General features: G+C 43.5%; 1 protein-coding gene and 1 non-coding gene across 2 annotated transcripts in view; both read left to right on the plus strand.

Annotated features, from left to right (window-relative positions):
• The window catches only part of LOC124555336 (organic cation transporter protein-like), a 342,235-nt gene that overhangs the window by 101,118 nt on the left and 226,313 nt on the right, over positions 1-14,804 (plus strand). The gene's annotated exons all lie outside the window — the stretch shown is intronic.
• Trnar-ucu lies at positions 13,518-13,587 on the plus strand. The gene has a single exon. It is a non-coding gene; the product is annotated as a tRNA-Arg (tRNA).

Below are 14,804 nucleotides of genomic sequence, written 5' to 3' on the forward strand. Positions count from 1 at the left end.
CCAACAGGTAGCAGCACTTGTGCATGGTGGAAAATTTGAACATTCACAAATGTGCACATGACGTTTCCATTAAGGAGAAATATTTCTGTTGCAGCTAATACACAGCAAACATTAATGTACACAATTGTAGCGAGAAGGTCTGAAAGGGTTAAAGACACTTATATCAGTATTGTGGCCATGGTGCAGGAATTATAAGTTTCGCTTGCAGTTCAACTCAGCTCCGAAACAGTCACATTTTATGTAAAAAGCAATGAGATTAAATAATGTATACAGTTGAAAATTTCCGTTGCGCAAAGGCATCGATAACTTTCAGACAGGGACCATTAGCAGATATTTATACCGTTGTTTTAAAAAAATGTTCAAATGTGTGTGAAATCTTATGGGACTTAACTGCCAAGGTCATCAGTCTCTAAGCTTACACACTACTTAACCTAAACTATCCTAAGGAAAAACACACACACCAATGCCCGAGGGAGGACTCGAACCTCCGCCGGGACCAGTTGTTTTAAAGTGAACGAATACAATAACGGTAACTGTAAGCTTATACTTGGATTGTCAGATTCAGCAGAGATACGACAACGGGGCTTGTTGTAATTGTTAAAGAAGACAGTTTAAATAACAGCAAGTAGGTCATACCTGGCTTCCTTTGCCAGAAAAGAAGTTATCGAATTGCAAGTACGTTACAATATGCCTGGGATGGTATGAATATGCAAACAGCACATGGAGATGATAGTGGGTGAGGGGTTCACTGATGCACGGCAGCCTCTGTGAGCGCTTGCGTTTCTACACCAGTAAACAGGGGCACTTCAGCGGTATTCGTCACAGCTGCCAGCCAAGGACGCTGCCCCGCCTACTACATCCTGTGTCAAAGGCTGAGCCCTATTGTTGCTCCAGTTGAAACAGCTCCAGAGCTCGTGTTTGTGCTTACACGTAGGGCCAATGGACAACACAGATGGCTGCCGTGGCTGCTGCGTCGCGCGATCGCCACCTTTCGACTCTCGCAATGCCTGTTGGACCGAGCGAGGTGGCGTAGTGGTTAGTACACTGGACTCGCATTCGGGAGGACGACGGTTCAATCCCGCGTCCGGCTATCCTGATTTAGGTTTTCCGTGATTTCCCTAAATCGCTCCAGGCAAATGCCGGGATGGTTCCTCTGAAAGGGCACGGCCGACTTCCTTCCCCGTCCTTCCTAACGCCATGAGACCGATGACCTCCCTGCTTGGTCTCTTCCCCCAAACAACCCAACCCCCCTATTGGATAGTGTGAATCGGCATCGAAACCAAAAAGTTTTCAAATGGCAACCCTGACTACGCCTAAACCCTTCAATAAACGACGTTTGCCTTCCATTGCATTTACTCGAGTCAGCACGGTACACCAGAATTTTAGACAGCCCGAAGAGCTCCCATCGTAGGTCCTGCACGACTTCGTCTCATGAGACCACATTATCAAACGAGTCCTACAACACCAACACCGATGTCGTCCTTGGGATGACTGACAAATTATCATGCTTCAAGACAGAACAAGGAAGTCAAAATTAATGTGTTTGTGTTCTGGGTTAGGAGACACGACGTCTCCAAAACCTTAGTCGAAACTGAGCGAATAACAGAGGAGGAACCTAATCTGAGTACTTTAATATAAGAAATTACAGGTCAGAATGAAATACTTAGTTGGTAACTGACATAAACAGCCTACACCTTACAGCAACCAATAAGGCTCAATAGCAACCGTTGGAAGTGACAATCGCCAGTCTCAGTGCAATTCAACATAATCAATTGACAGAATTGAGTAACTGGTTCAAAATTATTTGGCACTATTTCTTGCACAAGTTGTTTTTAGAAGTTTACTTACGCTTCCAATAGTACTCTTAATACTGTACTCCTCGAAATGAGGTTTTCGCGCGTCGAAGTCTACGTAGCACGCACCTGTTTATCAGACGTAAGCAGTATTCCAACACGTGCCGCCCACGTGTCAATCATTCTAGATCGCGTACCCACTGAAATATTCATTACCGATCTTTCGTTCGTTGTTTCGAAAATAGTCATTTTAGGGTCCTCTGCCGCCCATAAAATTGACTCCATAGTTTTGGGACACCCTTTATAATGCACAAAAATGGAGAAAAAATACAGTAAAAATGAAAATTGTATGCATTCACGGGACAAAAATTTTACAAACAGCTATCACCATAAGTTCTGAAACCAGGTTGAATGCAAATATAAGCTCACTAGACAGAAAATGAGTCACCGCACGGGAGACTAATACTACATAAATGGTTATATCCTAGATACTGGTCTGAAATTGCTGACGGAGTGTGTCCAAAAGTTTTCTTCAGGTGCGCCACATTAAACTGCAGTTATTCACTGACCGTTAGGTTGCACACATATTGCTATGTTTCACCCACTGTTCCAGATAGTCACAGATATTGCCTATGAAATTGAGATCAGGTGATGTAGCAAGCCAGTAGAGATGTTGTCACCTTGGAAGGAGACTGTGAACACAGTAATCATGCCACGAAGACATAAAAGAAAGGGCTACACTTCACTGGAACACCTAGCTTCATGATCATTACGTACAGCCAATTGGCACATACATACCACTTCACTGTCATGACGTAAGTCAGCAGTGGAAGCTCACGTAACTGCCTGGTACTAGTTAAGCACTTCTCCAATGTTGCGAGAACAGTTTCCGTTGAGATTATACAGGTAATGGGCACTCCCGTTTGAGGATGTCATTTGTGGCTACAGGTGATAGGCTGATGTCCCTCCAGCTTCAGTTCCATTTATCGATATCTCGAATTTGCCCTATTCAAAGCATAGTGTGCGATGTGACAGTCTCTGGAAGGTTCGATGTTGATGATAGGCAAGTGAGACTCGGGTGACTCTCGTAACAGGCAGAGGAGAGTGCACTCAAATTATTCTTCTCCCAACTCTTCCCATATTTAAGTCGCTTTTCCCTACCATCTGAAATAGGTGACTTAGCTCACCTGTAATTAGTGCTGCACAGCTTCCAATCGTATTTTGAGATGCAGGCCATTTCAATATTCCTCGTGATTTTCCACCTTCTGCTGCAAATTGTATAGAGCCTCGGTTTAAATTGCAAAAACATTTGCGTGTAATCGTCCTTCTGCAAGAAAGCACCTTTCTTCCTCCCTTAGTTGTGGCATCGGCCATATGGATGTTAATAGGGCATCTTGGTCTGGCAGAATTTGGATTCGACTTCAAGGTCCCAGCTTGTAGTGATGTTAACAGGTCTTGTAAGTGGCTTACGTGAATTCAACTTAGCAAATTTGGTATATAACTCAAAAATTGTCTCCTGCGTAGTAGGAGGTAATACTACCTTGTTGCTGTTTCTTTAAACATCGATGGTGAGTTCTCCACATCAAGCAGAATGCTTTGTCGGCGGGGTGCTTCATTGCAATCTAGTGTACAGATTATTTCACAGGAGGCACAACACTGACATTATAGTGTGATTAACTTCTGTCACAGTATGCTGCATCTGCAGTGTTCACTTCTGTTCATTCATATGAGTAGGTGTTAGTATTATAATTGCTGGTATCAAAGGCTGATATTCATTTTCGTTACTAAATTTAAGTCGTTTGGTATTCCGTATTCTGTGCTCGACAGTCAGGTACCTGTATTGTCAAATGAGGTGTACATGTATTCTTTTCGTATGATAATATTGATGCCGGCCGCAGTGGCCGAGCGGTTCTAGGCGCTTCAGTCTGGAACCGCACGACTGCTCCGGTCGCAGGTTCGAATCCTGCCTCGGGCATGAATGTGTGTGATGTCCTTAGCTTAGTTAGGTTTAAGTAGTTCTAAGTTCTAGGGGACTGATGACCTCAGATGTTAAGTCCCATAGTGCTCAGAGCCATTTCAGCCAATAATATCGATAAAATTCGTGTAAATGATCTTTGGAATAAGGAAATATCAAGAAATTTTAGTCATTCATATTGAATATCTGATTTGCAATATATCATTTCTAAAGCAAAAATTCATTCACAATACATTTAAGATATGTATTTGATGGGTCAATCTTGAATGATATGTGATAGCGGATGTGCAGATCAGCGAATCTGGTCAGGCCCGAGTTTATGGTACCCCACTGATAAAAACAGTCCATCTAAAGTCAAAAGTATTGTGTGCCACTAAAACAACTGGCGACTGATTCATACAGATGACGGTGTTTGTGTATGTATTGGCGAATCAATAGTATTTTACCATCACGTCTACGTCTACGTGATTACTCGGCTATTCACAGTACAGTGCCTGACAGAGGGTTCAATGAACCACCTTCAAACTGTCTCTTTACCGTTCCACCCTCGAACGGCGCGCGGAAAAAACGAACACTTAATTTTTACTGTGCGAGCCCTGATTGCTCTTATTTTATCTTGATGATCATTTCTCCCTAATACGTACGGCACTGGCTCGCATAACTTTTTTTAGTTATGCTCCGAGTTAGAATTCCTTCTTGGTGTCTGGTCCGTTTTGTGACCAGTACACAAATATTAAGGCAACATGCACCGTTGTCAGTCGTACGCTAACAGCTTACCATATGAAATACCGTTAACTGTATTTGTCATTATGCATACTATGCCAAAGGCGTCATAAGTAAGATAAATTCGCACACAAAACTTGTAAATCATGTTCCTGCAATACACAGGGTGGTCCATTGATAGTGACCGGGACAAATATCTCACGAAATAAGCATCAAACGAAAAAACTTCAAAGAACGAAACTCGTCTAGCTTGAAGGGAGAAACCAGATGGCGCTATGGTTGGCCCGGTAGATGGCGCTGCCATAGGTCAAACGGATATCAAATGGTTCAAATGGCTCTGAGCACTATGGGACTTAACATCTATGGTCATCAGTCCCCTAGAACTTAGAACTACTTAAACCTAACTAACCTAAGGACAGCACACAACACCCAGCCATCACGAGGCAGAGAAAATCCCTGACCCCGCCGGGAATCGAACCAGGGAACCCGGGCTTGGGAAGCGAGAACGCTACCGCACGACCACGAGATGCGGGCCCGGATATCAACTGCGCTTTTTTTTTAAGTAGGAACCCCCATTTTTATTACATATTCGTGTAGTGCGTAAAGAAATATGAATGTTTCAGTTGGACCACTTTCTTCGCTTTGTGACAGATGACGCTGTAATAGTCACAAACGTATAAGTACGTGGTATCAAGTAACATTCCGTCAGTGAGGACGGTATTTGCTTCGTGATACATTACCCGTGTTAAAATGGACCGTTTACCAATTACGGATAAGGTCGATATCGTGTTGATGTATGGCTATTGTGATCAAAATGCCCAACGGACGTGTGCTATGTATGCTGCTCGGTATCCTAGACATCATCGAAGTGTCCGGACCGTTCGCCGGATAGTTACGTTATTTAAGGAAACAGGAAGCGTTCAGCCACATGTGAAACGTCAACCACGACCTGCAACAAATGACGATGCCCAAGGAGGTGTTTTAGCTGCTGTCGTGGCTAATCCGCACATCAGTAGCAGACAAATTGCTCGAGAATCGGGAGTTTCAGAAACGTTGGTGTTGAAAATGCTACATCGACATAGATTGCACCCGTACCATATTTCTATGCCCCAGGAATTGCACGGCGACGACTTTGAATGTACTGTACAGTTCTGCCACTGGGCAGAAGAGAAATTAGGGGACGATGAGAGATTTATTGCACGCGTTCTATTTGGCGACGAAGCATCATTAACCAACAGCGGTAACGTAAACCGGCATAATATGCACTAATGGGCAACGGAAAATCCACGATGGCTGCGACAAGTGGAACATCAGCGATCTTTGCGGGTTAATGTATGGTGCGGCATTATGGGAAGAAGGATAATTGGCCCCCATTTTATCGATGGCAATCTAAATGGTGCAATGTATGCTGATTTCCTACGTAATGTTCTACCGATGTTACTACAAGATGTTTCACTGCAATGCAGAATGGCTATGTACTTCCAACATGATGGATGTCCGGCACATAGCTCGCGTGCGGTTGAAACGGTATTGAATAGCATATTTCATGACAGGTGGACTGGTCGTCGAAGCACCATACCATGGCCCAGGGCCCGCGCGTTCACCGGATCTGACGTCCCCGGATTTCTTTCTGTGGGGAAAGTTGAAGGATATTTGCTATCGTGATCCACCGACAACGCCTGACAATATGCGTCAGCGCATTGTCAATGCATGTGCGAACATAACGGAAGGCGAACTACTCGCTGTTGAGAGGAATGTCGTTACACGTATTGCACTGAGGTTTACGGACATCATTTTGAGCATTTATTGCATTAATGTTGTATTTACAGGTAATCACGCTGTAAGAGCATGCGTTCTCAGAAATGATAAGTTCACAAAGGTACATGTATCACATTGGAACAACCGAAATAAAATGTTCAAACGTACCTACGTTCTGTATTTTAATTTAAAAAGCCTACCTGTTACCAAATGTTCGTCTAAAATTGTGAGCCATATGTTTGTGACTATTACAGCGCCAGCTATCATAAAGCGAAAAAAGTGGTCCAACTATTACATTTCTTTACGTACTACACGAATATGTAATAAAAATGGGGGTTCCTGTTTAAAAAAACGCAGTTGATATCAGTTTGACCTATGGCAGCGCCATCTAGCGGGCCAACCATAGCGCCATCTGGTTTCCCCCTTCAAGCTAGACAAGTTTCGTTCTTTGTAGGTTTTTCGTTTGACGCTTATTTCGTGAGATATTTGACCCGGTCACGATCAATGGACCACCCTGTAGATCGTCAGATGAAACTGGAGTATATGTAATATTAATATACGAGTTCTTCCAGAAATGAGAATCTGTATGTTTAGAGAACTGAAGATTCTGGAAAAACGTGTGCAGTCCCAACGAGTCAACAACTATGTTCAATTTATTAATAAAAGTCGCGTTTTTCAGTTCGGTGCGTTGTTGCTAAGGCGAAGTTCCATTACTGCGTCAATCGTTATGCACTGGCTCTGCATCATCGGCCGCGAGGCGTTATCGTGCACCAGTAAGATGAAACCACAAACAATCCGGTGTGCCAGCCGCGGTAACTTTGGAGGACGCAGTGAAGAGGCTGCTGCGTCAGCTGGGAGAGTTGCTCTCATCAGCTAGACTGCCGAGCTTGTCTGCGCGTACGTGCTGCTGCCGGCGCCCACCCACTGGCGTAGCTGCCAGTTTCAGTAAGTGACAGCTGCGCACTCGCGCAAAAGCATGAAGAAAGGACCTCTGCCTGCAGGCGCAACATGTTGACGTGCGAGATGATCCACCGCAGCACACTCGGAGCTTTGGACCTGCTCTAAATTTCTATGATGTTACTCAGTTTGTTTAGGAGGAACTGGAAAGATCGTTGAGTTTTCTCGGTTACCCTCCTTGACTTGAGGACAAGGTTTCAAAGTGAGTAATGTTTCATGCAGTTTGACGGGGTAGCTCGTAGCGTTAAAATTGGATAACGAATGAGTGATGGGTAATTAAGAAGTGATAAATACATAACACAACATACGTCTTCACAATGAAGCTGCAACTTCTGCTGCCTTTTTCTCTACATACAGGCAGAAACAGAGCATCCACTCAAACTCAGATGATATCCCAGCAAACAATCTTCGTAATGTCAACAAACAACACACGCTGTTGTTGTTGTTGTTTTCAGTCCAAAGACCGCTTTGATGCGGCACTCCATGCTATTCTATCATGTGCAAGCGTCTTCATCTCCAAATAACTGCAGCAACTTACATCCTTCTGAATCTGCTTACAGTATTCATCGCTTATTCTCCTCCTACGATTTTTACCTCCCACACTTCCTTCCAGTACTAAACTGATGGTCCATTGATGTCTCAGAATGTGTCCTATCAACATAGCCCTTATTTTAGTCAGATTGTGCCACGAATTTCTTTTCTCCCAAGTTCTACCAAGTACCTCCTCATTAGTTGCGTGTTCTGTACACCTACTCAACATTCTTCTGTAGCACCACATTTCAAAAGCTTCAATTCTCTTCTTATCTAAACTGTTCATAGTCCACGTTTCACCTCTATAAATGGCTACACTCCATACAGATACTTTCAGAAGAGATTTCCTAACACTTAAATCTGTATTCGATGTTCACAAATTATTCTCCTTCAGGACCACTTTTCTTGTCATTGCCAGTCACATTTTATAGCCTCCCTACTTCGGCCGTCATCCGTTATTTTACTGTCCAAATAGCAAAACTCATCTACTACTTCGTCTCATTTTCCTAATCTAATTTCCTCAGCTTAACCTGATTTCGTTCGACTACGTTGCATAATCCTTGTTTCCCTTTTGTTGATATTTATCTTATATCCACCTTTGAAAACACTGTCCATTCCATTAAACTACTCTTCCAAGTCCTTTTATGTCTCTGACAGAATTATAATGTCATCTGTAAACCTCAAAGTTTCCATTTCTTCTCTCTGAACTTTAATAAATGGCTCTGAGCACTATGGGACTCAACTGCTGAGGTCATTAGTCCCCTAGAACTTAGAACTAGTTAAACCTAACTAACCGAAGGACATCACAAACATCCATGCCCGAGGCAGGATTCGAACCTGCGACCGTAGCGGTCTTGCGGTTCCAGACTGCAGCGCCTTTAACCGCACGGCCACTTCGGCCGGCTGAACTTTAATACCTTACCCAGATTTTTCTTGGGTTTCTTTTAGTTCTTGTTCAGTGTACAGAATAAATAGTATCGGGGAAAAGCTACAACCCTGTTTCCCTTCTCAATCATTGCTTCCTTTTAATGCCGCTCGACTCTTAAAACTGCCGTCTGGTTCCTGTACAAGTTGTAAACAGCCATTAGCTCCCTATATTTTACTCCTGCGACCTTCAGAATTTCAAAGAGTGTTCCATTCAACATTGTAAATGATTTCTCTAAGTCTACAAATGCAATAAATGGACGTTCCCTTTCCATAACATGTCTTCTAAAAGTCGTAGGGTCAGTATTGCTTCGCGTGTTCTACGCATCTCCGGAATCCAAATTGATCTTCCCCGAGGTCGCCTTCTAAGAGCTTTTCTACTCTAGTTTGGTGTTAGTATTTCGCAACCATGAATTATTAAACTGACAGTTCGGTAAGATTCACACCTGTCACCACCAGCTTTCTTTGGAATTGGAATGACTACATACTTCTTGAATTTGGAGGGTATTTCGCCTGCCTCATACACTTTGCACACAAGATGGAAAAGTTCTGTCATAGCTGGCTCTCCCAAGACCGTTAGTAGGTCTGAGGGAATATAGTCTACAGTCTACTACTTGGGTATTTCAATACTCCAACAAATTTTTCTCACGGTATCATGTCTCCCATCTCATCTTCATCTACATCCCCCTCGATTTCTAATTATTGCCTGCAAGTTCATCTCCCTTTTGTAAACCCTTTATATACTCCTTCCGTCATTCATCTTTCTCTCCCTTGGTTAGGACTGGTTTTCATCTGAGCTCTTGACATTCATACACATGGTTCTCTTTTCTCTAAAGGTCTCTTTAATTTTCCTGTAGGCGGCACGTATCTTATCCCTCGTGATAAATGCTTCTACATCCTTACATTTGTCCTGTAGCCAGTCCTGCTAAGCTATTTTTCCTTTCCTGTCAAGACGTTTGTATTCCCTTTTACCTGCTTCACGTGCTACATTGTTATATTTTCTTTTTCATCAATTAATTTCACTATCTCCTACGCTACCCTAGGATCTCTACTAGGCCTTGTCGTTTTACCTATTTGATCCCGAGCATCCTTCACTATTTCATCTCTAAAAGCTACCCATTCGTCTTCCACTGTATTCCTTTCTCCTGTTCTAGTCAATCGTTGCCTAACGCACCCTCTGAAACTCTCTACGACATCTTGCTCATTCTGATTATCCAGATCCCAATTTCCTTAATTTTCTACTTTTTTACAATTGCTTTAGTTATAAACAACAGTTCATAGTCAATAAATTGTCAGAGTCCACATCTACCCACGGTAGTGTTTTACAATTTAAAATCTGGTTCCGAAATCTCTATCTTAGACGCTAAAGTAATTAAACACCGTCGACACCATGGCAGAGCGACGTCGAAAAGTGCCTAAGAACGGGTAACAGTGTCGTATTCTTAATATGGTCGTCGTAATAGAAGTCGAATCCCAGCAAGACTACCAGAGGCTGCAAAAGAAAGTGACTAAAATTTCACCGTGAAGTGTGAGCTCACTAGAAAAATGCAATCACGCTTAATTTTATGAGTTGTCATACAAGATGACCAATACTGGGGCAATTCCAACAGGACAATGCAACACCCTAAACGTCCAGAATTGTAATAGAGTGACTCCAGGAACACTCTTGAGTTTAAACACTTCCGCTGGCCACCAAACTCCCTAGACATGAACATTATTGAGCATATCTGGGATGCCTTGCAACGTGCTGTTCAGAAGAGATCTCCACCACCTCGTACTCTTACGGATTTATGGAGAGCCCTGCAGGATTCATGGTGTCAGTTCCCTCAAGCACCACTTCAGACATTGGTCGAGGCCATGCCACGTCGTGTTGTGGCCCTTCTGCGTGCTCGAGGGGGCTCTACACGATATTAGGCAGGTATACCAGTTTCTTTGGATCTTCAGTGTTGCTGAGGGAAGTCACATCTGTAATGGGTGTTCTTTTAGAACGGCACTGTGAAACATCCTGAGTGAGCAACATAATGATACAACATTTGATGGTCTTTGCAGCGGATCTTTCATCACTGGTGCTAAATCAGTTAGTTGCTGTCTGCTTCTTGCCACTTTACCTCCTCCTTTTCAGCGATCACAGGATCTGTAGACCAAGCGCTGCATCAAGGATCTCCTTCCATCTTCTATCTCTCGCTGTTTCTCTCCAACCTGCGGGGATTCCCAATGCTGCGACGTCCTTTTTTATCTCATCTTTCCACCGTGTGCGAGGTCCGCCCAGTCGTCTTGTTGCTTGGAGAGTGCCCTCAAATGCCTTCTAAGGAATTACGTAGTGTTCCATTCTAGCCACATGCTCAGCCCATTGTAGTTTCCTACTTCTTAATTTCTGGACAATAGTGGGTTGCTTCGTCAACTTATAAATCTGTGTTTCTGTGAACTCTCCAGATGTCATTTTCCAACACAGTGTTATAGGTAGCATTTAAGATTAAATTCAACAACATAAACGAACTCAATGCTCTCTCAGTATTCAGTGAACCCCACTGATGTGCCAAATACATCAAATGTATGGTATCACGACCGTTTCTATCATGTGAGGTGTTAACATAAATGTGCCGGCCGCGGTAGCCGAGCGGTTCTAGGCGCTTCAGTCTGGTACCACGCGGCTGCAGCGGTCGTAGGCTCGAATTCTGCATCGGGCGTGGATGTGTGTGATGTCCTTAGGTTAGTTACGTTTACGTACTTCTAAGTCTAGAAAACTGATGACCTTAGATGTTAAGTCCCATAGTGCTTAGAGCCATTTGAATATGTGAAATATGTGAAAAACCTTACATTAAAACACGTGTGCCATAGTAAAAATTCAGATGAAAGAAACCTCGATATGGTAACCGAACTGATAGTGACACGTACCATGACTGTTTCTAGATTAGAAATAATACAAAGTTCTGGAAGTTCGGAACACACCCACATCCGGAATATGTAAATATGACTTGCTTGGCATTCCTAGTGCATTTTACAGAAACTGAAACGTGATGTTTTTCTTCATTTGTGGCTGTACCGCTGAAAGCATTACTCTTAATGCCAATAAACATTGACAATATAATATGAGTACTGTGTAATCGACCAGTTTCCGCCTTTGTCAGGGTACTATTGCATAGCAACAGAAGCAAAACTGTAATATGGTAAGGTAAAATGTTGGTGTATCGAATATGCATATTCCTGTTAAATTTTCAAACTAATTCATTGAAATACACAGGTCTCACAAGGCTACTATAACGCCGTTAATTTTTATAATTATTTGTTGTATCTCAGCATATATATCGTTTAATAATAAAAACAAAGCTAATTTCTATGCCATTTTCCGAATGTCTTAGCGCTCTACTCCTGACCATTTATGATATTAGGTATGCCCAGAATAGGTGAATATCCTCTTCAATAGTCCTAATATCACTTCCGTTTTAACTATCAACTGTTCAGTTTACTTACATTTGCCAACGTCATATATCCTAGTACCAGGTCACATCTCCCAGTTGGAAAATATTTTACATATCGTCGTGGAAACGAGATCAAAAGCCGCAACGGATTTCTTAATTTCTTTCACTGGCGAATATCTGCCGGTCATCAGTCGCCGACCACGTGACACAAACCCAGAAACGTATTTCCAACAGTTCATTAGGCACTTTATTTTCCTGGGCACAAGGTACTTTTAGACCGAGGTCGTTCATCATTCACTAATGGCGCTTGGAGGGATGCCACAGCAATCTGCTATTGAATGGCGAATGGGCCGCACTGCTGGCGAGGCACGCCGCTGGGGCCTGGTGAGCGTGTCAAGGCCCCCGCTGATGGGTTAAGTGTGCCGCGGATGTCACTGTGTGCTCACCTTTTACGCCCATTGCGCTGCTGTGTCCTACGCTTGCAGAAAACCGGCACGCCTGCCAACTTACGCTGTTGCCGTCCATAACTTCGGCCCCTCGCACGGCCACTGAATTCGAAGAAGTGTACCGGGCGGCTGCGGGCTTAATATGGCTTCTCACGAGAAACTTTTCGCCAGAAAAGATCGTGATAGCGCCGTCGACTTTTAGCCAGAACCGAATAAAGAAATTAGATTCTGGGAGTTAGGAGGACAAAGTTACACGAAGAATAAATGCAACGGCAGTCGGAAGACACGTAGGTTTTGGTTCATCTTCCCGTCATCATTGATGTCATCAGAAATAGAGCACAATTGGGAATGAAATGTATCGTGGCCATATCTAAGGAGCTGTTCAGCATTTTCCGTAAGTTATTCAGAGATACCGTGTAAAGCTTGCGTTATGATTGTCGAACGCATTCCTCTTCAGCAGGAGCCCAGTGTTCTCGTCACTGAGTCATCTGTTTGCTCCACTTATTTTGCATCTATCTTCTGATTTGCTTTGATGTGTCCCTCCACGAAATCCTTCCCTGTGTCAGCCACTTCATCTTAGAGCATCACTTAAACACAAACCGTCCTGAATTATTTGTTGAATATATTCCAATCTCTGTCTTGCCCATGTCCGAAAGAACAGATACCATCTTCATATATATAGCTACGGTTCACCGGCCATTAGGCCATCTTCTATGCGGATGCACACACATTGCCCGAACTCTTACGGGAATCGGTAAAGCCGCAAGTAATGAGTGTAATGGGTAGGGGCACTACGAATATAGTGCGGGACAGTATGTTGGGAATGTGGTGGTCCCGGCGGAGGTTCGAGTACTCCCTCGGGCATGTGTGTGTGTGTGTGTGTGTGTGTGTGTGTTCATCCTTAGGATAATTTAGGTTAAGTAGTGTGTAAGCTTAGGGACTGATGACCTTAGCAGTTGAATCCTGTAAGATTTCACATAAATTTTGAAAAGCTGTAGCGCAGTGGATAGCGCGTTGGACTTCTAATCCAAAGGTCGTGGGTTCGATCCCCACCAGGGATGTTTACATTTTATAATTAAATTGCAGTGTTATAACAACATTTAATAGCCGGCACAGTAGCTCACTGAGTGAACCGACCATCGAACAACCTGAACGAGTGTCATCGCACGTCCGCCACGAACAAATTCAGCGAACAATATAAAACAATAATAAGGATGAATAGAGCGTCTGTCATGTAAGCAGGAGATCTCGGGTTCGAGTCCCGGTCGGGGCACACATTTTCAACTGTCCCCGATGACGTATATCAACACCTGTATGCAGCTAAAGGTATTCATTTAACTGTATTGATTTAATTGTAATTGCTCTACAGTCCCTAACCCTCTACAGCTCCCTCGGGCACCATGGATGTTATTCGTTGATGTCTTAACACACATTCTATCTATGTTATGTTATGTTAACAGGGGACCTAGAAACGACGGAGAGGCTCCGTCCCCGCTGCAGTGGTCCGCAACCCCACGACGACTACCGCAGTCCACTTCACCCCTCCGCCGCCCCACACCGAACCCAGGGTTATTGTGCGGTTCCTCCCCCGGTGGACCCCCCAGGGAACGTCTCACACCAAACGAGTGTAACCGCTATGTTTGCGTGGTAGAGTAATGGTGGTGTACGCGTACGTGGAGAACTTGTTTGCGCAGCAATCGCCGACATAGTGTAGCTGAGGCGTAATAAGGGGAACCAGCCCGCATTTGCCGAGGCAGATGGAAAACCGCCTAAAAACCATCCACAGACTGGCCGGCTCACCGGACCTCGACACAAATCCGCCGGGCGGATTCGTTTCGGGGACCGGCGCTCCTTTCCGCTAGGAATGCCGTCATTCTATCTATAATATTCACTGATACTATATCTGCAGCTTCGGTGCACTGTTAAACTGCTTTCGTACCGCATTCAGCTGTCATTTCTATTTATTTGTACTATTGAACAACTTCGGTGCTAAACAAGTTTCAAGTATCTAAAATAGAAGCATCATATACACAGTATATTAAAACCAGTTAATAATTAAACAAAAAGTGTGTCAGATTTCAATATATGCTAGGAAAATTATAATTTGCTTCAAAGAAGAATGTCAGTGGTACATTAGGCCTTGCAGTTTTTGCTTCTTTGTTTAATCAAGGTTCAAATGGCTCTGAGCACTATGGGACTCAACTGCTGGGGTCATTAGTCCCCTAGAACTTAGAACTAGTTAAACCTAACTAAACTAAGGACATCACAAACATCCATG

Source organism: Schistocerca americana, chromosome X (assembly GCF_021461395.2).
Source record: "Schistocerca americana isolate TAMUIC-IGC-003095 chromosome X, iqSchAmer2.1, whole genome shotgun sequence".
Classification (NCBI taxonomy): domain Eukaryota; kingdom Metazoa; phylum Arthropoda; class Insecta; order Orthoptera; family Acrididae; genus Schistocerca; species Schistocerca americana.